Genomic DNA, 20,719 nt, shown 5'->3' on the forward strand with positions numbered 1-20,719 from the left:
CTCCTTGTGCTTTTGGTATCATATCCAAAACATCATTGCCAAGACCAATGTCAATGTCTTTTTCCCTATGTATTCTTCTAGAAGGTTTACAATTTCAAGTCTTACTTTTAAATCTTTAATTCATCTTGAATTAACTTTTGTGAGTGGTGTAAGATAGGAATCCAATTTCATCTTTTTGATGATATAATCTTATATATAGAAAATCCTAAAGCTCAACCAATAAACTGTTGGAACTAATCAACACATTTAGTAAATTTGCAGTAAAAAAAATCAATATACAGGGGCTCCTGGATGGCTTAGTTGGTTCAGCATGTGACTTTGACTCAGGTCATGATTCCAGTGTCCTGGGATGGAGCCTTACATCAGGCTCTCACTCAGCGGGGAGTCTGCTTGTCCAGACTCTGCCCCTCCCCCCACTCGTGCGCTCTCTCTCTTTCTTGGATAAATAAAAATCTTTATAAAAAATCAACATACAGAAGTCAGTTGTGTTTCTGTACACTAACAATGAAATATCTAAGAAATAAATACAAAAAACAATGTCATTCTGCATCAAAAAACAATAAAATACTTAGGAATAAACTTAACCAAGGAAGTAAAAGATCTGTACAAAGAAAACTACAAGTCTTTGGTGAAGAAGACACAGACAAATGGAAAGATATTCTCTGTTAATAGATTGGAATAATTAATATTGTTAAAATGTCCATACAACCCAAACCTATCTATAGATTCCAGGCAATCCCTATCAAAATTCCAATGGCATTTTTCACAGAAATGGAAAAACAATTCTAAAATTTGTATGGAACCACAAAAGACCCCAAAGAGCCAAAGCTATTCTGAGAAATCAGAATTAAACCAGAAGCATCATACTTCCTGATTTGAAACTATAATACAAAGCTATAGTAATCAAAATATATGGCATGGCATATATATATATGGAACACAACTGAGAGCCCAGAAATAAATTCCCACATATATTGTCAACTAATATTTGATAAGGGAGCCAAGAATACTCAATGGAAAATGACAGTCTCTTCAATAAATGTTGGGAAAACTGGATAATCACACATCTTTTCAACATGTATCATATATAAGGGGAAAAAACAGTAAAAAAGTAGCTTATTTCTCAATCTTGGCTGGACATTGAAATCGCCTGGGGGAGCTGTAAAAAATATACATACCTACATGCTTGGGTCATATGCAGAAAATTCTAATTCAATTGTGGCTTGGGTATTAATATATATACATATTTTTTTATTATGTTATGCTAATCACCATACATTACATCACTAGTTTTTGATGTAGTGTTTCATGATTCATTGTTTGCATATAACACCCAGTGCTCCATGCAGTACGAGCCCTCTTTTGGGTATTAATATTTTTAAAAGCTCCCAAAGTGATCCTAACGTATAGCCAATATTGAGAACCACTACAGTAACAATAGTAGATTAACATGTCTTGGATTAATTATTAACATCTTTGTGTCTTAGTTTCTTATCTTTAAAATGAGAATAATAATAGCATTTATCTCTTAGGTATGAGGAATAAAAAATGTATTCTAAAAGTGCCGAGAAATGTATTGACATATACAATTTTTAAAAAATGTTATATATTATCACTTTTAATGAAATTAGTTTTATGATTATGTTGCCCATCATGAAAAGCAATGCTTTCCTTTATTTGTCCCACATTTCTAATTTCTACAGGTAATTTTTCCTGGAAACTTTCAAACTGCACTTCCCCCACCCTGCCACCCCACACAGTTAACACACAAAACAACTCCATGTCACACATATAAATACATACAATAGTCTAGCAACCCGAAACATGGTAACACATTGTCCATGATATTTATCATTTTTAGCTGATGTTACTAGGTGTCCCAACAGTAGAGATGACACTCAATAACAGAAACAACCTGATAGGATATGTGTTTCAGATTTTCAAACCTGAAGTCTTTAGTATTACCACCTTGAACTGTAATCATTTTCCCATTTGATAAGAACAAAGTCACCCTCAAGCTAGCTGGGTTTCATATAAAGAGGCAGAAAAGCTGATAACACATTTATGCCCCTCCTCCCTAAAATGTACCCTCCCCTGGCACATGCAGAGACTCTCACAGCCTCCACTACAGATACGGAGATGACTTGGTGCACCCATCTTAACTCTACACATGTACTATCTGCTCCATTTCTTCATCCCCTAATCTGGTATTACCCTTCCACTTCCTTCTAATTATGACTTGGTACATTCCCTATTCCTGGGATTTTTACCACTACCTTATTTTATTTATTTTATTTTTAAAGATTTTTATTTATTTATTTGAGAGAGAGAGCATGAGCAGCAGGGGGAAGGAGCAGTGGGAAGAGGATAAGCAGACTCCCCATTGAGCAGGGAGCCAGATGCAGGGCTCGATCCCAGGACCCTGAGACCATGACCTGAGCCATAGTCAGATACTTAACTGGCTGAGCCACCCAGATGCCCCACCACTACCTTATTTTTATATCTTTTAAATCAATTGAATACTTTTCATAAGTTTTACATAATCTTGAAAACAAAAACAAAAAAAGCTAGTGAGTGTAATAGGGTATGGTCAGAAACCAAGATCTTTTTCTAATACTGAAGAAACCCTAAAGACCTAGCATCCCTCATTAATTATTTTTCTAAGCCAAATATTTTTTTTTTAGTCAATTTTCTTTTCTAGTTTTTCTGTCATAGGCAAGTACATCATCCATTCTGTTGTCTGTCACTTGATGAGATAATGACAATGAGAAAGAGATTGTATGGCCTACAGAAAACTAACTCAGAAGGCCCTTCTGGTTTTAGTTCTGCCATTTTCACTAGCTATGCAGATTTGGGTGAGTCATTTTCTCTTTCTGGGGCTCACTTGTAAAACTGGTAGATTGGAAGCAACCACTTTTAAGTTTATTCCTAACACATATAAATCTCATGGGACTCAGTTTCTCAATTAACCAGTGTTTATAGTAGGACCCAGCAAACAACAGTCTGCAAGGCAACTCTGACCTACCAAATTTTTTCAAAAATAATATTTTTGTGGAACACCGCCATGCCCATTCATTTATTTATCATCTATGGCTGCTTTTGTTTTACAGCAGCAGATCTGAGAAGTGACAGAAACTACATGGTCCACAGCCTAAAACAATTACTAATGGGCCCTGTACAAAAATATCTGCCAACGCTGCTCTAGCAGATTGTTACAAGACCCAGAGATTATATGACATAATACTCATGATGTCAAGGATAAAACAGACTATTTCTTGGCATAAAAACAAACAAACAAACAAAAAACAGGAAAAAGTGACTAATTCTCAAGCAAAAATAAAATCAATAGATGCCCCAATGTTCCAATGTTGAAACTCCCAAAGTCTTTAAATCTGCTTTTACAACTACATTCATGAAGTGAAGGAGAACATTTAAATGAATAAAATGATAGGCTTTATCTGCCCTAAGATAGAAACTATGAGAAAAACAAAATGGAAATTTTAGAATTAAAAAAATACAATATCTGAAAATTTTTAAAAAGTCATTAGATATGTTCAATAGAAGAATGGAAATGACCGGGGAACTTGCAAACTTTAAGTTAATAAATTTGAAAATAGATCAATAGAAATCATTATATCTAAACAACAGAGATAAAGAATCTTAAAATTAAGTTAACAGAGACTCAGAGACCTATCAGACAATAGGAAAAGGCCTGGCATCCATGTTATTGCAGTCCCAGAAGGAGAATGGAAAGAGATCAGTTTTTTAAGAAGTTTAAGACAGAATGACTGAAAACTTTTCAAATTTGGTGAAATACATGAATTTACAAATCCAAGAAGCTCATCAAAACCCTAAATAGGGGTTTATAAGAAATAAAAAAAACAGGGATACAATAAAAGAAAAAACAATAATAAGAAAGGAAAGAAGGCAGGAAGAAAGAAAGAAAAAAGAAAGAGAAAAAAAATCCAGACACAATATAACCACATTGATGAAAACTAAAGATAAGAAAAAAATACATAATTGTAAAAACGCAGAGATAAACAACATATGACACATAAAGGAACAATAATTCAAATGATGACAGATTTCTCACCAGAAGTCATGGAGTACAGAACACAGTTCTGACAGAAAAGAACTGCCAATCTCAGATACTAGATCCAGTAAAGACATCCTTCATGAATGAGGGTAAAATAAAGGTGCTTTAAGATAAAACTAAAGACTTGTTTTAAAAGAAATGCCAAAAAGTTCTTCATACAGAAAGAAAATAAGAGAAAAAAACTAAACTTCAGGAATAAAGGGAAAAAATCAGAAATAGTAAAAACCAGACAAAATATAATAGACTACTTCTTTCCTATTATGCTGTTTAATATAGATAAGACTGTCAAAATTAAAATTATAACATTATCTGATAGATATTTCAATGCAAAGCAGAGTAATAATATGACAACTACTACATAAAGGGAGAATGATGAATGGACTTATATCATAGGGTTTCCACATTTTATTTGAAGTGGTAAAACAGTAACTCCGAGTAGATATGGAAAGTTAGGTATTCCTAGAACAAATACAGATGGATGGATGGATGTATAGATGGATGATGGATGGATGCATGGATGGATAAAGATAGATGATAGATAGATGATGATGATAGATAGATAGATAGATAGATAGATAGATAGATAGATAGATGATAGATAGATAGAAAGAATCCAAAACCAATAGGTAACTAAAATGGAATACTACAACATATTCAAATAAAAATATATAAATGAAGAAAAACAGGGCAAAGAGAAAACTGATGATTAAATGGTAGAACTAAATCCAACCACTAGCTATAATTATGTTAATGCAAATAGTCTAACTGCAGCAATTAAAATAAGTAGGTTTTCAGATTTTATATTTAAAAACAGACACAACTATATGGTATCTACAAAAACCTTACTTTAAGCATAATAATATAGGCAAGTTAAAAGTTGAAAGACCTTAAAAAACACACTTCTAAATATTCAGTGGGTCAAAGATGAAATCTAAGAGTCTCCAGAAAAATGAAAACATATTTTGAACTGATTAAAAATAAAAGAAATACAAAATAAAAACTTGCAGGATATTGCTAAAGCACTGACCAAAGAGAAACTTACAGCACTGAATATTTCTATTAGAAAAAAAGAAAATTCTAAGTAAATAATCTAAGCTTCTACTTTACAAAAGTAGAAAAAAAGGAGCAAACTCAAATCAAGCAGAAGAAAGAAAATAGTAAAGAAAATAGGGGTGGGATAAAGATGGCAACGTAGGAAGATCCTGAACTCACCCCCCTCCTATAGACTCTCCAGAATCTAGAACTACATACAGAACAACTAACCTTAGTTGTGTGTGATCTGTTCTACTCTTCTTCAGTTTGCTCTCAAAGATAATTGTTCTCTCTCTCTATATATGTAGTTATAGATATGTAAAATAACACATATATATATTTACATGTATTTTATATATATATTTTAAAGCTACATGGAGACAAGTATGAGGGGTGGAGTTGCACTTTAGTCAGGAGCTACAACTCTGTCAATGGCAACCCACAAACAGAAAGGATATCACAATCATAAAGACCTCCCTGAAGAACAAGAGTTGTCCAAGTCCCACATCAGGCTCTGCAGCCTAGGGGACCTGCAACAGGAAAATGAGCACCCATAATGTCTGGTTTGAAAAACAACGGGGCTTATGTACAGGAGAGCCAGAGGGCAGTAGCAAACCGAAGATTCCACTCTTAAAGGGCACAGGCACAATCTCATTTGCTCTGCATCCCAGTGTAGAGGCAGCAGTTTGAAGAGTGCCTGGGTTACCTATAAAGGAGATCCACTGACTAATTTCAGGACATGTGCTAAAGGGGTAGAGATCTGTTGATCTGCAGGGACAGAAGCACTAGTGGTCACCTTTTTTTTTTTTTTAACTTTCCTTGTGCCTAGCTGTATTGTCCCTGATGAGTATAATTTCTGACACTTTCCATCTATTGTGCCAACAGACTTCACATTACCCAGGAATTCCCCTTGGGACTTGAGCTGCCCAAGCTGCCCACACCAACGTGGTCCTCTTCTGAAGCATCTCCCCACCTCAACACACCTGGTGGGTCCCCTTATTGTGTACCAGAGTCCCTCTAAAATGCCCTTCCCTTGGGGGGGTGGGGGCAACATTGCACACTAGTGAGCCCACAATAGCTATGGCCAGACCTCTCAGCCAGACAGGTTGGGAGCCAACCCAGTAGCAATTCTGGTAGAACCTCGGAGTCAGCTGCACCAGGGAAGAGATGCATATCCCAGGGAGTATACACCAATCACACCCAGCCACAGTAGAAAGGTGCATGCAGCCCACACAGGGGACATTCCTAAGGAAGCTGGCTCAGGTGACCAGGGGAGTTTGCCGTGCTAGGCCCCAAAGGACACCTTCTGCATTAAGTCACTACTCTAAGACCAGGATATGCAACTGATCCACCTAATACATAGAAACAAACAGAAATCCAAAAAGAGGAGGGAGAGGAATACATTCTAAACAAAAGAGAAGGAAAAAAAACAAAAAACAAGAAACCTCAGAAAAAGAATTGAAAGAAATGGAGATAACCACTCTTCCAGATAAAAAGTTCAAAGTAACAGTCATACATAAGGCACTGAATTCAGAAGAATAATAAATGGACACAGTGAAAACTTCAAGAAAGAGATAGAATATATTAAAAAGAATCAATCAGAGCTGAATAATTTAATCACTGAAATGAAAAATACATAGGAATTCAATAGCAGATTAGGTGACACAAAAGAATGGATCAGAGACCTGGAAGACATGGTATGAAAATCTTCCATTCAGAACAGCAAAAAGAAAAAAAAAATAAATGAGAATGGCTTTAGGGATCTCTGGGACAACATGAAGCATACTAACATTCATCCCAAAACAGCAGAATACATATTCTTTTCAAGTGTGTACAGAACATTCTCAGAGATAGTTCATATGTTAGACCACAAAGAAAGTCTCAATAAGTTTAAATACATTGAACTCAATCAAGTATCTTTCCAATTACAACATTATAGAACTAGAAATCAATTACAAGAAGAAAACTGGGAAAAACCCCACAAACATGTAAAAGCTAAGTAGCATACTTCTAAACAACCAGTGGGTCAATTAAGAAATCAAAGAGGAAAAAAAATACTTGAGACAAACGAAGATGAAAACATAACAGTCCAAAATCTATGGGATGCAGCAAAAGCACATTCAAGAAAGAAGCACCTTGAGGTCCACCTCAAGAAATAAGAAAAATCTCAAATAAATAACTTCAACCTCCAACTATAGGAACTAGAGGAACAAACGAAACCCAAAGTTAGTAGAAGGAAGGAAATAATAAAAATCGGAGTGGAAATAAATGAAATACAGATGAATAAAACAAAAAAATATAACAATGAAACTAAGAGTTGGTTCTTTGAATAGATAAGCAAAATTGATAAGGCATTAGCCAGACTCAAAGAGAAAGAAAGAAGAAAGAAAGAAAAAGAAAGAAAGAAGAAAGAAAGAAAGAAAGAAAGAAAGAAAGAAAGAAAGAGGGCCCAAATAAAATCAGAAATAAAAAGAAAGTTAAAATTGATACCACAGAAATACAAAGAATCATGAGACACTACTGTGAATAATTATATGCCAACATGTGGGTAAACCTAGAAGAAATGGGTAAAATCCTAGAAACATATAATCTTCTAAGACTGCATCAAGAAGAAATAGAAAATCTGAATGTACCAAGTACTAGAAATAAGATTTAATCAGTAATCAAAAAATTCTCAACAAACAAAAATCCAGAACCAGATGGTTTCACAGGTAAATGCTACCAAATATTTAAAGAATTGATGCCTATCCTTCTCAAATTATCCAAAAAGAATGAAAGAAAGGAAGAAAGGAAGAAAAAAAGGAAGGAAGGAAGGAAGGAAGGAAGGGAGGAAGGAAGGAAGGAAGGAAGGAAGGAAGGAAAGAAAGAAAGAAAGAAAGAAAGAAAGAAAGAAAGAAAGAAAGAAAGAAAGAAAGAAAGAGAGAGAAAGAAAGAAGGGAAAAAAAGAAAAAAGAAGGAGGAGCATGTCTAGAGGCGCCTGGGTGGCTCAGTTGGTTAGGCGACTGCCTTCGGCTCAGGTCATGATCCTGGAGTCCCGGGATCGAGTCCCGCATCGGGCTCCCTGCTCAGCGGGGAGTCTGCTTCTCCCTCTGACCCTCCCCCTTCTCATGTGCTCTCTCTCTATCTCGTTCTCTCTCTCTCAAATAAATAAATAAAATCTTTAAAAAAAAAAAAAGAAGGAGGAGCATGTCTAAATACATTTTATGAGACCAGACTCACCCTGATACAAAACCAGACAAATACACCACAAAAAAAGAAAGAAAGAAAAAAAAAAAAAAAGAAAGAAAATTACAGGCCAACATCCCTGATGACCACGGATGCAAAAATCCTCAACAAAACACTAGCTAACCAAATTCAACAATATATTAGAGGAATCACACAACCAGATCAAGATGAATTTATCCCACAGATGCAAGAATGGTTCATTACCCACAAATCAATCAACACAATACATCACATTAACAAAAAATAAGGAAAAGAATCAAATGATCATCTCAACAGATGCAGAAAAAGATATCAAAAATGTAATATCCATTTATGATAGAAATTTCAACAAGATGGGTAGAGAGGGAACATACCTTAATATATGAAAGGCTATATATGAAAAACTCACAGCTATCATCATACTCAATAGTGAAAAGCTGAAAGCTTTTCCTCTAAGATCAGGAAGAAAACAAGGACGGGCACCCTCACCACTTTTATTCAGCATAGTAGTGGAAGTCCTAGCCCCAGCAACTAGACAAGAAAATGAAATAAAATGCATTCAAATTGGAAAAGAAAAATTTAAACTGTCACTATTTTAGATGATATTATACTATGTAGAGATAATCCCAAAGACTGTGCCAAAAAACTATTAGAACTAATAAATGAAAGTAAAGTTGCAGGATACAAAATTAATATACAGAATTCTGTTGCATTTATATGCACTAACAATGAAATGTTGGGGGAAATTAAGAAAATAATCCCATTTACAACTGCATCAAAAAGAGTAAAATACCCAGGAATAAATTTAACCAGGGAAGTTAAAGAACTATACTCTGAAAACTACAAGAAACTGATGAAAGAAACTGAAGACAACACAAATAAATGGAAAGGTTTTTAATACTCATGGATTGGAAGAATTAATATTGTTAAAATGCCCACATCAACTAAAGCAATCTACAGATTCAATGCAATCTCAATCAAAGTATCAATAGTATTTTTCACAGAACTAGAACAAAAAAATTCTAAAATTTGTATGGAACACAAAACCCCAGAATAGCCAAAGCAATCATGAGAAAGAAGAAAGCTGGACTTATTATGCTCCTTGATTCCAAACTATACTACAAAGTTATAGCAATAAAAACAGTAAGATAGAGGCACCTGGGTGGCTCAGTCAGTTAAGCATCTGCCTTTGGCTCAGGTCACGATCCCAGGGTCCTGAGATCAAGCTCCGCATCAGCTTCCCTACTTAGCACTCTCCCACTCTCTCTCTCACTCCCCCCCTACTTGTGTCTCTCTCTCTCTCTGTGTCTCCTTCTCTGTCAAATAAACTTTTTTTAAAAAGTAAGATACTTGCACAAAAAACAAATACATATATCAGTGTAACGGTAGAGAAGCTAGACATAAACCCACACATATTGTCAATTAATCTTTGTCAAAGAAGGTAAAATACACAATGGGGAAAAGATACTGTCTTCAATATACGGTGCTGGGGAAACTGGACAACTACATGCAAAAGAATAACACTGGACCACTTTCTTACACAATACACAAAAATAAACTCAAAATGGATTAAAGGCCTAAATGTGAGACCTGAAACCATAAAACTCTTAAAAGAAAACATAGACAGGGGGTGCTTGGGTGGCTCAGTTGGTTAAGAGTCTGACTCTTGATTTTGGCTCAGGTCATGGTCTCAGGGTTATGAAATCGAGCCCAGCTTAAGGGGCTGCTCAAGATTCTCTCTCTCCTTATCCCACTAACTCAACAACAAAAACAAAGTAATCTCTTGGGCATTAGCTTTAGCAATGTATTTATGGACATGTCTCCTCCAGCATGGGCAATGAAAGCAAAAATAACTAATGGGACAATCAAACTAAAAATCTTTTACAAATGATATGACTGATAAGGGGTTAATATGCAAAATAGATAAAGAACTCACACAACTCATTATGAAAAAACCAAACAGTCCAATTAAAATATGAGCAGAGGATCTGAATAGACATTTATCCAAAGAAGACATACAGATGTCTAATAAACACTCTAAAAGATGCTCAAGGAAATGCATGCTCACCAAGGAAATGCAAATCAAAACCACAATGAGATGTCACCTCATGCCTGTTAGAATGGCTATTATCAATAATAATAATAATAAAGTATTGGTGAGGATGTGGAGAAAAGGGAATATTTGTGTACTGTTGGGGAGAAAATGGTGTAGGCACTAAGGAAAAGTGTTGAACTTCACCAAAAAATTTAAAATTGAACTACTATACAATCCAGCAATCCTACTTCCCTGTATTTATCTAAAGAAAATGAAAACACTAATTTGAAAAGATGTGTGTAGCCCTATGTTCATTGCAGCATTATTTATAATAGCCAAGATACGGAAGCAGCCTATGTGTCCATTGATGGATGGATGGATAAAGAAGATGTGGTGTATATATGTACATATACACATATACACAATGGAATGTTACTCAGCCATAAGAAAGAAGGAAACCTTGCCATTTGTGACAATGTGGATGAACCTAGGAGGCATTATGCTAAGTGAAATGTCAGACCAAGAAAAACAAGAAGTCAGATGAAGAAGACTATATGATTTCACTTACATGTGATATCTAAAAAAATAAAAGAGCAAACAAAACAAAAACAGATTCATACATAGAGAACAATTACCTGGCTCCTAGGGGTATGGGGGATGAGGGTATAGGCAAAATACGGGAAGGGGATTAAAAAGAACAAAGGGCCAGTTTCAAGATCAATAAGACACTGGGAATGCAATGCGCAGCACAGGGAATATGGTTAGTAATATTGTAACAACTTTGTTAGTGACAGATGGTAGGTAGATTTATCATGCTGATCACTTTGTAATGCATATAAATGTTGAATCGCTGTTGCACACCTGAAACTAATATAACATTGTATGTCAACTACACTTCAATAATAAGATAAAATAGAACAAAATCAATGAAATTAAAAGCAGGAAAACAACTGAGAATATCAATGAAACCAAAGGTTTTTCTTTATAAAGATAAATGAAATTGGTAAACCTTTTGACAGACTAACAACTTAACACAAAACACGTTATTACCACAGTGAAACAAAAGAGAAGATCCATGTACAGCCCCATATATAGGGGAAGGATATTAACACAATACTCTAAACAATATTATTCAGGAAAATTTGACAACTTAGATGAAATGGATGAAATTCTTGAAAGGCGTAAACTATCAAAATTCAGATATGAACAAATGATCACCTGAACAAATCTGTTAAATTAAGTTGAAGTTGTACCCACAATTCCTCCTGAGGAGAAAACGACACAACCCTATGGTTTCAGGGAAAATCCTTTTAAAAATGTAAGGAAAAAGCAACAACAATTTTATAAAATCTCTTCCAGATAATAGAAGAGAAGGAAACACTTTTCTTCCTATTATGAGGTCAGGATAACCTTGATATCAAGACCAAATAAAAGAAATGTAAGAAAAGAAAGCTAAAGACCAATATCCGTCATGAACTTATATGTAAGAAATTTCAACAAAATATTTGTTAATCACAGTAATCAAGATAGTGTCGTACTGGAGGTGCCTGGGTGGCTCAGTTGGTTAGGTCTCCGACTCTTGCTTTTGGCTCAGGTCATGATCTCAGGGTCGTGAAATCAAGCCCTGCATTGGGTCCTGTGCTGGGAGTGGATCCTGCTTAAAATTCTTTCTCTCCCTCTCCCTCTCGCTCCACCCTCCACCCCCAACTCTCACTCTCTCTAAAAAAGAAAAATAATAAAAAGAAAGAAAGGAAGATTTGCTTTTAAGATAGTGTGGTACTGACAGAAGAATATTCATATAGATCAGTGGACCGCAATAGATGGTACAGAAATCTACGCAAATGCCACTGAATGATTTTTGGCAAAGTAAAAAAGCAATTCAATGGAGAAACTGTATTGTCTTTAACAAACGGTGTTGCAACAGTTGGACTCCACACACACCCCACAACAACAACAAAATATCCTCAACCAAAATTTCTCATATTATATAAAAAATAACTCAGAATGGATCAATGATCTGAATCTTTTAAAACTATAAAACTTTAAGAAGAAAACATGGGCAAATATCTGTGTGATCTAGGGTTAGGAAGAGTTGTTACACGTGATAGCAAAAGCAGCATCCATAAAAGAAGAACTGATAAATTGGTAATCTCATCAAAATTTAAAATGTCTAATATGCAAAAACACTCCTAAGAAAACAAAAAACACAGTCTCAAAAAATATTTTCAAATCACATACTGGACCAAAGACTATCTAGACAAGTAAAAAACCACTATAAACTCAACATTAAGAGAACAAATAATCCAATTAGAAAATGGGAAAAAAGCTTGAACAGACATTTAACCAAAGAGTAAATAAGCACATGAAAAAATGTTCAGCATCATTAACCACTGGAGAAATGTGAATTAGACCTATGATAAGGTACCACTACACCTCTATTAAATGACTAAAATCTAAAATGCTAGTAATACTAAGGGCTGGTAAGGATACAGTAAGACTGAATCCATTGCTAATGGGAATGAAAAATGATGCAAGCATTCTAGAAAATAGTTTGGCAATTTCTTGACCCACCAATCACACTCTTGGGTATTTAACTTAGAAAAATTAAAAAATAAAAATAATGTTCACATAAAAACTGTACATGAATGCTCATAACAGCTTTAGTTGCAACAGCTCAAAACTGGAAACAACACAGAAGTCCTTCATGTGGTAAATGGATAAACTGTGGTACATCCATATAATGGACCATTGCTTAAAAATACAAAGGAAGAATCTTTTAATATAAGCAACAACTTAGATGGATTGCAAAGGACTTATGCTGAGTGGGAATAAAAAAGGCCAATGGCCATGGATACTTAATATATGATTCCATTGATGTAACAGTCTCTAGCTGACAAAATTAAAACAACAAATCAGCTGCCAGGGCTTTATGGGTGGAGACAAACTATAATTTCCAATGTGATGGAACAGATTTGTATCCTGATTGAAATGGTGGTTACACACATGTATATGTGTGATAACATTTCATAGAATCACACACACACACACACACACACAAACACATGATGCATGAAAAATCTGATTAAATCCAAGTCAAGTCTGTAGTTTACTTAATGGTATTGTACTAGGTCACTTTCTAGGTTCTGATCACTGTATTGGGGTTACATGTTATCACCGAATGAAGCTAAAAGGTACAAAGGAACTCTCAGTAATATTTCTGCAATTTCTATATGATTGCTAAGTCATTCAAAATTTTCAGTTGCTCCAATAAAATGATTTATTTAAGTATAACTCTTACAACATATCTGTAGAATCTGTTTACTGAAAACTACAAAATACTGATAAAAGTAAAACATTTAAATAAATGAGAAAACATAATGTGTTTATGGACAATTAGATTCAATATAGTTAAGATGCCAACTGTACCCAAATTAATCTATACTTTTAATGCAATCTCAATGAAAATCCCAACAGAATGTTTTTTTTTACTAGAGATGTACAAGCTAATTCTAAATTTATATGGAAATTAACTAAACCAATTTAAAAAAAAAAAAGAAGAAGAAGACTCACACTATCCAAATTATGACTTAATGTAGAGCCCTAGCAACTACAACATTGTTGTGTTCATGAATGGATAGACAAAAACAATGGAACTGAATAGGGTCCAGTTATTGATCCACATAAATATGGAAATTGATATTTTGGGCATTGGATAGCTTCCATTTTACTTTTCAAAATTACCTTTAGCCTGACTTTAAAAAAAAAATCCATTGAGGTTAAATGCACATAAGTTTTACTGTAAGTGGACAATTCAATGGCATTTAATACAGTCACAATATTGTGCAACCACCATCTCTACTAATTCCAGAAAATTCCCATTACTCCAAAGTAAAATCATGAAGTGATTTCTCCCTATTTTTACTCCTCACTTAAGCCCCTGGCAAATACCAATATATGTTATGTATATTTATCTATATATAAATATATAGTGATTAGATAAATAGATATCTATATCTTTATATAGATAATATGTTTTCTATTTAAATAATGTTAATCATAACTGGCCAATGGTCTGTGACCATATATAAATATATAGATATGGATATACAAATATAAATAATATATAGGTAATATATCTTTAGCTTTTATCTACAATTTACAGATGAATTTATCATAGATGTATTTATTATCTATATAAATACAATAAAATAATTTCATAAAGTGCAAAATAGAGTGCAGCATGGCATATACTAAAAATAGGAAATATATATGAGTTTAAACTTTTAGTTACTTATATAGTTTTGTATGTGTAAGTATATGCTGGGCTATAAAATACACATAATATGTTTCTTGCCAAATAATGCAATATATGTTAAGAAAAAAAAAAAGAAGAAGAAGAAGAAGGTAGCGGGAGGGGAAGAATGAAGCGGGGGAAATCGGAGGGGTAGACGAACCATGAGAGACGATGGACTCGGAAAAACAAACAGGGTTCTAGAGGGGAGGGGGGTGGGAGGATGGGTTGGCCTGGTGGTGGGTATTGAGGAGGGCACATTCTGCATGGAGCACTGGGTGTTATGCACAAACAATGAATCATGGAACACTTCATCTAAAACTAATGATGTAATGTATGGGGATTAACATAAGAATAAAAAAAATAATATGTTTCTTGCTGTGGAATAATCCAACTTATTTGAAAGCCACTGCTCTTAGCCCACAGTAAACTGAGCAACAGAAGGGTCTTTGGAGTCCACTAAAAGGCCAATAACAGAAGAACCATATTTTCTGTCCTATACACACAAGTCCAGGCTGTTGCCACTCTGATAGGCTCATACTCTGGTGCCTTCTCTTTTCAGATTTGCAGCCAGGCAACGCTATTTTAAAGAACTTAACCAACGTCTTATATTACTTGGTAAGGCTGGGAATTCTGGTGGTGGCTTCCCTGATATTTATAGCAGAGCCATAGTTGTTTTGTTGTTGTTTTCCCATCTTTCAAATCTTTATTCTGCATCCTTAACATAGAGCAACCTCTTCAGCAATAATATGGGGATCCTATTGCCCCTGCCTGTTCCATTATTCCCAGTCCAGCAGAGCAATGTCAGGATGAACCTGAAGACACAAGTGAATCTCATACTGTAATTTCCAAAAGGTGGATCATTTATTTTAACTATATTATGTATAAGGAGTTCATGTTCATTTAATATAGTACATAGGAAATTATGAGGTCTTCTAAGAATAAATCTGTAATTATTCTGCAACAACTGCTTTGTACATTTCTCTCCCAGATCAGCTTTTTAAGTTTTTGAAATTAAGAAAATAACATTTGAACTAATAAAGTTGAAACTGTCAGCAAAAAAAAGAGGGTTTTTGGTTTTTGTTTTATTTTACAAAACTACCAAAAATAATAGGGATGAAAGAAAATGAGTACATATGAAAAGCAAGATGTATGTTTTTGGTAAAAGAAGGTATTGGAAAAGAGATATATTTTTGGTAAGAAAGGAAAAAGAAATATAATTTTGTCCTAAAGTAAAATGTTCTAGAATAACAAAGAAAAACGATCAGCAAAACCTTAATGGATATAGAAAGTTGTAGGTTTATGGAAAGGAATCTTGTGAAAGGAATTGTATGTGTGGTCAAGTGACTAAGGTTAAATGATTAGATTAAAGAAAATGAAAAAATTAATATCAAAAGTACAGTACTACAAAATTAGACTTTGGCTTTCTCTCTGTTAAAAGGAGAAAGTTTTCTTAGATTATTGGTCTGCTCCTAATAAATTATAAATGAAGTGTTTTCTTTACCTCTAATGTAATCTGCCTAGAAAACAAAAATTCTATGTTTTGTCTTCATCGGATCTTTGATTACTTGAGAAAATTGAATCTTCTCTACTAAAAGCACAAATTTTTTTAAAGATTTTATTTATTTATTTGACAGAGAGAGAGAGATCACAAGTAGGCAGAGAGGTAGTCAGAGAGAGATGGGGAAGCAGGCTCCCTGCTGAGCAGAGAGCCCAATGTGGGGCTCGATACCAGGACCCTGAGATCACGACCTGAGCCGAAGGCAGATGTTCAACCGACTGAGATGCCCAGGTGCCCCAAAAGGGCAAATTTTTTAACAGCTATACAGCTTTTTGTACATGTTAAATTTTGTGGTAAGCATTGTCAAATAAGAAGTGATGCTAAACTTTTTTTTTTTATTATGTTCAGTTAGCCACTGTATAGTGTATCATTAGTTTTGGATATAGTGTTCAATGATTCATTATTTGCGTATAACACCCAGTGCACATCACAACACATGCCCTCCTTAATACCCATCACCCTGTTACCCCCCCACCCCTCCCTTCTGAGACCCTCAGTTCATTTCCCGGGGTCCATAGTTTCTCATGGTTCGTCTCCCTCTCTGATTCCGCCCCCCTTCAGATTTCCCTCCCTTCCCCTATGGTCCTCCGTGCTATTGCTTATGTTCCACATATGAGTGAAAATATATGATAATTGTCTTTCTCTGCTTGACTTATTTCACTTAGCACAATCCCCTCCAGTTCCATCCATGTCGATGCAAATGGTGAGGAATTTTATATGAAAGTTATTAATATAAATGTTCCAGAAGGTGGGTGTTCTTGGGAATCAGATCTGTCCTTATATAGTGTTATCAGTCATAATTCTAGCCATTGTCTTAAAATATTATATATCACAGAAATAACCAAATTTCCTTGTCAATTGCATTATATGAACACGCGTCTCATTTTTAACCATTGCCATTTTTTAACTGTTTTGTCATTTATAGACAGTTTTTGGTTTCTGATAACTTTTAAGATTGTAACAGTGAACTAGGTTAGCATCTCCAAAGCTTTAATGGAAAACTGGTAAATTCATAAAACCGCCAACAAAAGATCAAGCTCAAAAAGAATTAGTTACAGGAGACTAACTAATGAAGATGATTATAATTTTTATGATTTTATTCAAAACATTGCTGGTTCCTCTTAATGGTTTGTTATCCAGATGTAAAGGACATCCTTTTCTCCTCCCTTTTAAGCTACCTATAACTTACAGCAGTTTAGTAAAGTATATTTTTACAACAAAGATTAACAACTATGTATTTACAGAGGTGCAAAAAGAATCAGTTCTCCTTGTAAGAAGAAAAAATTAGACAAGTCCTTGGCTTGGCTTCTTAGCCTACGCAGTTTTTTAAAAGTCCAATTTGAGGGGCACCCGGGTAGTTCACTTGGTTAAGCATCGGACTCTTGATTTTGGTTCAGGTCATGATCTCAGGGTCACAGGATCAAACCCCGTGCCAGGCTTCACTTACAGCAGAGAGTCTGCTTCTCTCTCTCCTCCTCTCTCCCTCCCCCAGCTCTCTCTCTCTAATAAATAAATCTTTTTAAAAATGTCCAATTTGAGATTCCTAGTGATAAGTTCCAACAAAGCAGGCTTTTTTTTTTTTTTTTTTTTTTTTAAGAGAGAGAACATGAGGTGGGGAAGGGGCAGAGAGAGAAAGAGAATGTTTACCAGGCTCCATACCCAGTGTGGAGCTGGATGTGGGGCTTGATCTCAAGACCCCGAGATCATGACCTGAGCCAAAATCAAGAGTCAGATGCTTAACCGACTGAGCCACCCAGGCACCCCTCAAACAAAGCAGTTTTGAAAGAAACCTATAGATCAATCACTATTTTTGCTGCACTTATATAAATAATCAGGCCAAGTTTCCTAAAACTAGACTTAACGTGCAAGCAAATAAGTCTTGCTATGGTGCCTTTGATGTAAATAGAAATGATTACTGAGAGCAAATTATACTTCAACAATACATCTTTGTGGATGTCAGATTTAGTGCCTTTGGCTGTCTTTGAGTTTCCATATTCTACTTGCAAAGTGAACTGAATACTCAATTCTTCTAGTCTCCTCCAGTATTTGGCTAAAATCTCCAAACTAACACTTCCAATTTTCTCCCACTCCTCTGACTCGGAATCACTATGAAACTAAAACTGCCCTCTTCCCAAAGCCATGCAAACTGAAGCCAGACAACTCACTGTAATCTTCAGAGAAGTCACCACAACAGCTCCTGTGTGGACAGCCTCTGCACCTGTCACTATGTGGCCACACAGAAAGATCAACAGACATTCACACCGCAAACCAGGAAAATCTGTGTGACGGCCACTGCCTGTCCTCATTGCATCTAAAGATGCTTAGGATCCGACATTTAGAAATCTTCTCGACTGGCTGCTCTCCAAACTCAGGAAACTGAATTCATAATTTGTTCCAACGATTAACCTTTCATTTAATTTGTTTGTTTTCATAGAAATGCCTCTCATAAAATGACCTGATTGCTCACATCATATAGAGGCCCAGTTTAGGTGAAATCCCACCTGCCACACCAGCCCCTGAAATACAACATCCTCAAGTTCATTCTTTCCTAAGTAATCATGAGGATATGTGTTTGCTAATACAGGCATACTTCTTTTTGTTGTGCTTTGTTTTACTGTGCTTCATAAATATTGCCCTTTTTAGAAATTGAAGGTTTGTGGCACTCCTACATCAAGCAAGTCTATTGATGACATTTTTCCAACAACTTTTGCTTACTTCATGCTTCTGTATCACATTTTGGTAATTCTCACAGTATTTCAAACTGTGCATTATTATTATTTTTGTTATGGAAATCTGTGAGCAAATTTCTGACAAATGTTGTATGTGTTCTGACTGCTCCACCGATCAGCAGTTCCCCCATTTCTTTCCCTCTCCCCAAGCCCCCCTATACCCTGAGACACAACAATATTGAGAGTAGGCCAATTAATAACCCTACAATGGCCTCTCAGTGTTCAAGTGAAAGGTAGAGCTACACATCTCTCACTTCAAGTCAAAAGCTAGAAATGATTAAGCTCAGTGAGAAAGGCACATCAAAAGCCTAGAAAAACTAAAAGCCATGCCTCTTGCACCAAACAGCCAAATTGTGAATGCAAAGGAAAAGTTCTTGAAGGAAATTAAAAGTGCTACTCCAGTGAACACATGAATGATAAGAAAGTGAAACAGCCTTATTGCTGATAAGGAGAAAATTTTAGTGGTCTGATTAGAAGATCAAACCAACCACAATATCCCCTTAAGCCAAAACCTAATCCAGAGCCAGGCCCTAACTCTCTTAAATTCTGTGAAGGCCGGGGTGGGGCGGGTGGGGCGGGGCGGGGAGGAAGCTGCAGAAGGAAAGTGTGAAGCTAACAGAGGTTAGTTCATGAGGTTTAAGGCAAGAAGCCATCTCCATAACACAGAAGCGCAAAGTGAAGCAGCAAGTGCTGATGTAGAATCTCTAGCAAATTATCCAGAAGATCTTGCTGTGATAATTAATGAAGGTAGCTACACCAAACAACGATTCCCAATGTAGTATAAAACAGTCCTCTATAGAAAGAAGGTGCCACCTAGGACTTTGATAGCTAGAGAGAAGTCGATGCCTGGCTTCAAAGCTTCAAAGAACAGCCTATTTTGTTAGGTGCTAATGCAGCTTGTGACTTTAAGTTGAACCCAAAGCTCATTTACCACTCCAAAAATCATAGGGCGCTTAAGAGTTATGCTAAATCTACTCTGCCTGTGCTCCACAAATGGAAGAACAAGGCCTGGATGATAGCACACCTGTTTATAAAATGGTTTACTGAATATTTTAAGCCCACTGTTGAGCCTTACTACTTAGAAAAAAAAAGAATCCTTTCAAAATATTACTGCTCACTGACAATACACATCATCCAAGAGCTCTGATGGCAATGTACAACGAGATTCATGTTGTTTTCATGCCTACCAATAAAACATTCATTTTACAGCCCTTGGATCAAGGAGTCATTTCAACTTTCAAGTCTTATTATTTAAGAGATACATTTCATAAGCCTATAGCTGCCAAAGATGGTGCTTCCTCTGATGAATCTGGACAAGATAAATTGAAAACCTTCTGGAAAGGATTGACTGTTATAGATGCCATTAAAAGCATTTGGGATGCATGGGAAGAGGTCAAAATATCAACATCAGTAGGAGTTTGGAAGAAGTTGATTCCAACCCTCCTGGATGACCTGGAGGGGCTCAAGAATTCACTGGAGGAACTCCCTGCAGATGTGGTGGAAACAGCAAGAGAATTAAAATTAGAAGTGGAGCCTGCAGATGGGACTGAATCACTGCAATCTCCTAGGAACTTTAACAGATGAGAAGTTGCTCCTGTGGATGAACAAAGAAATTGTTTTCTTGAGATGGAATCTCTTAGTGAAGATGCTTGGAAGACTGTTGAAATGACAACAAAGGATTTAGAATACTACCTGAACTGAGTTGATAAAGCAGTAGTAGTAGGGTTTGAGAGGACTGACTTCAATTTTGAAAGAAGTTCTACAGTGGGTA

This window comes from Mirounga angustirostris, unplaced genomic scaffold (genome assembly GCF_029215605.1).
Source record: "Mirounga angustirostris isolate CCGP_5_RB_7025 unplaced genomic scaffold, mMirAng1.0.hap1 SCAF_13, whole genome shotgun sequence".
NCBI lineage: Eukaryota > Metazoa > Chordata > Mammalia > Carnivora > Phocidae > Mirounga > Mirounga angustirostris.